We start from the raw sequence: 3,678 nt of genomic DNA on the forward strand, positions 1-3,678 counted from the left end.
TGGATTTACTGCTTCTGTCTCTTCCTTCTTCGTTTGACGGATTTGTGGTAAATTTTAATATGAACAAGATAGAGGCCACCCTTGAAGAGATGGTCAATATGCTTGTGACATATGAATCCACACTAAGAAGGATAAACCAGCTTTCTTGGTGGGCTCCTCATCTTCTGCTAAGAAGGGGCCATGTACGAAGGTAAGAAACGTTCTGCCCCACCCAAGAAAGTCGAACCGAGAAGAAGCACAAGACAAAGGCTTCAAACAATGGAAAATCCAAGGATGTTTGCCATTACTGCATAGAAGCCCGGTCATTGGAAGCGCAACTGCAAGGAATATCTAGAGTAGTTGGGAACTGCAAAGGGTATGTTCTATATTGAAATAAACATTTCACTTAATACTACTTCTTGGGTATTGGATACCGGATGTGGATCTCACATTTGCAATGATTTGCAGGTGATGACAAGAAGTCGCAGGCTTAGAATGGTGAGACCCCAGCTGAGGCTCGGGAATGGTTCCATAGTTGAAGCTACTAAGCCATTGGAGATGTTTGTTTAATTTTGCAGAACGGTTTTAAGTTATTTTTAAGAGATGTTTTATTTGTTTCCGGATTTAATTAAAAACATTATTTTCTGTGTCTATGCTAGATAGAGATGGTTATTCTTGCAATTTTGTGAATGGGATTTGCAATATTTACAAGAATGAATGTGTGATTGGAAATGGACAACTTGAAAACGATCTATACAACTTAAAAACTAAAAGACGTTCCAATAAATTATATTGATAAACCGGCGACAACAAACAAAAGGAAAATCGATAGTCAAAACCCGGCAAACCTTTGGCACGCTAGACTAGGTCATATTTCCTCAAGGAGGATGAACAAGCTAGTGGGAGAGGGCATGTTTGATATGTCTGATATTAACTCTCATACCTACTTGTGAATCCTGCCTAAAAGGGAAAATGACTAAATCTCCTTTTAAGGGGAAACCTGAGCGTAGTCAAAATCTGTTGGATTTGATCCATACAGATGTTTGTGGTCCATTTAGAGTTGGGACTCAACATGGCCACACCTACTTCATTACCTTTACTGATGATTATTCAAGGTATGGGTATTTATATTTGATGAAATATAAGTCTGAAGCATTTTGAAAAGTTCAAAGAATTCAAGGCTGAAGTAGAAAACAAGCTAGGTAAAAGTATTAAAGCACTTCGATCGGATCGAGGTGGAGAATACTTGAGTACCGAGTTTTTGGACTATCTGAAAGAGAATGGGATTCTCTCTCAGTGGACTCCTCCTATGGACACCACAGCTGAATGGTGTATCGGAGCGTCGTAATCGAACTTTGTTGGACATGGTTCGATCCATGATGAGCTTCCTGAGCTTCCACCTTCGTTTTGGGGCTATGCGATTGAAACGGCGGTATTGTTGTTGAACAGACGTCCACACTAAAGCAGTGGACAAAACACCATACGAGTTATGGAATGGCAAAGCTCCTAAGTATTCGTACTTGAGGATTTGGGGATGTCCTGCTTACGTGAAGCGGATAGTGGGAGATAAGTTGGATAGTCGATCCAGCTTATGTTATTTTGTAGGGTATCCGAAGAATTCAATCGGATATATATTTCTATTATCCTGCTGAAACAAAGGTGTTTGTTTCTAGGAATGCCACCTTCTTGGAGAAGGAGTTCTTATTGGATAAGAAAGGCGAGATGATGGAACTCGAAGAAGTTCGAGAAGAACCCGAAATACAAAATAACGATCCTACGCCTCAGGAACCATTACCGGACACGCCTGAACCTAGAAGATCCGAGAGGGACTTCTAGACCTCCTGTTCGATATGGTCTTCTTCTTGAAGGGGATCAAGATGAACCCGACATTGGATGTGATCCAAGAAACTTCAAGGAAGCAATTTCTGATGCGGATTCAAATTTATGGCTTGAAGCTATGCAGTCTGAATTGGATTCGATGCATACAAACCAAGTTTGGTCTTTAGTAGATCCTCCTGATGGAATTGTTCCAATAGGGTGTAAATGGATCTACAAAGAAATCTTGGGCCTGATGTAAGGTATTGATCTACAAGGCACGATTGGTGGCAAAAGGTTATACTCAAAGGCAAGGAGTTGACTATGATGAAACCTTTTCACCAGTTGCAATGTTCAAGTCCATAAGAATCCTTATTGCCATAGCTGCATGGTATGACTATGAGATATGGCAAATGGATGTGAAGACTGCCTTTCTTAATGGAGACATTAAGGAAGAAATCTATATGAAGCAGCCTGAGGGGTTCACATCCATGGGAAGCGAGCATAAGGTATGCAAGCTTCAGAGATCAATTTATGGTCTAAAACAAGCATCAAGAAGTTGGAACCAGAAATTTGATGAAACAATAAAAGATTTTGGTTTCATCAAGAACCCGGAGGAACCGTGCGTGTACAAGAAAGTAGTTAAGGATACTGTGACATTCTTAGTGCTTTCTGTTGATGACATCCTACTCATTGGGAATGATGTAGGGATGTTGCAGTCAACAAAGATATGGTTATCAGGTAGATTCTCGATGAAGGATTTGGGTGAGGCATCCTACATTCTTGGGATACAGATCTATAGAGATAGATCTAAGAGAATGATAGGACTCACTCAATCAACCTACATCGACACCATATTGAAACGGTTTTCAATGGATGGGTCCAAGAGAGGACATCTACCCATGTGTCATGGAGTTTCTCTATCCAAGTCTATGTGTCCCAAGACTGATGAAGAGATAGAGAATATGACACATGTACCATATGCGTCAGCTATAGGTAGTATCATGTATGGGATGATATCTACCAGACCGGATGTAGCATTTGCTCTGAGTGTCACGAGCAGATATCAGGCTAATCCTGGTCAGATGCATTGGAAAGCCGTGAAGGACATTCTTAAGTACTTACGAAGGACTAAGAATATGTTCATGGTATATGGAGGATGAGATCTGAAATTGGAAGGCTATACCGACTCTAGCTTCCAAAGTGACATGGATGACTCGAAGTCAACCTCTGGATTTGTGTTCATGCTCAATGGCGGTGCTGTCTCTTGGAAGAGTTCCAAGCAGGACACCACAGCGGATTCCACCACTGAGGCTGAATACATTGCAGCATCAGCTGCTGCTAAAGAGGCCGTTTGGATGAGGAAGTTCATCCAAGAGTTGGGCATCATTCCTGAATTTGTTGGTCCAGTCCCGGTGTACTGTGACAACACGGGTGCCGTTGCTCAAGCAAAGGAACCAAGGTCTCATCAAAGATCCAAACACGTACTGAGGAAATACCACATCATCCGGGAGATTGTGGAAAGAGGAGACATCACTGTCGAACGAGTGGCCTCTGCAGACAATATCGCTGATCCGCTTACTAAGCCCTTGCCAGGACCATTGTTTGACAAACATCGCGAAGCAATGGGTCTACGTAGTATGACTAGTTGGCTATAGGGCAAGTGGGAGATTGAAAGAGTGGGTGCCCAGTGAGCCAACTTGTGGCTATGGGCTTTGATGACTCTTTGTACAAACGATCTTTTGTTTAATATAATTTACACTTTTATTAATGGCAATGACTTTATCTTTCTTCATATTGTTATATTATGATATACTATTGTTGTTTTGATAAAGACCTTGAATATACTATAGTGTATGTAAGATGTGGTAGAATATGAGGATG

The sequence above is a fragment of the Henckelia pumila genome, chromosome 4, assembly GCF_033568475.1.
Source record: "Henckelia pumila isolate YLH828 chromosome 4, ASM3356847v2, whole genome shotgun sequence".
NCBI classification, from domain to species: Eukaryota; Viridiplantae; Streptophyta; class Magnoliopsida; order Lamiales; family Gesneriaceae; genus Henckelia; species Henckelia pumila.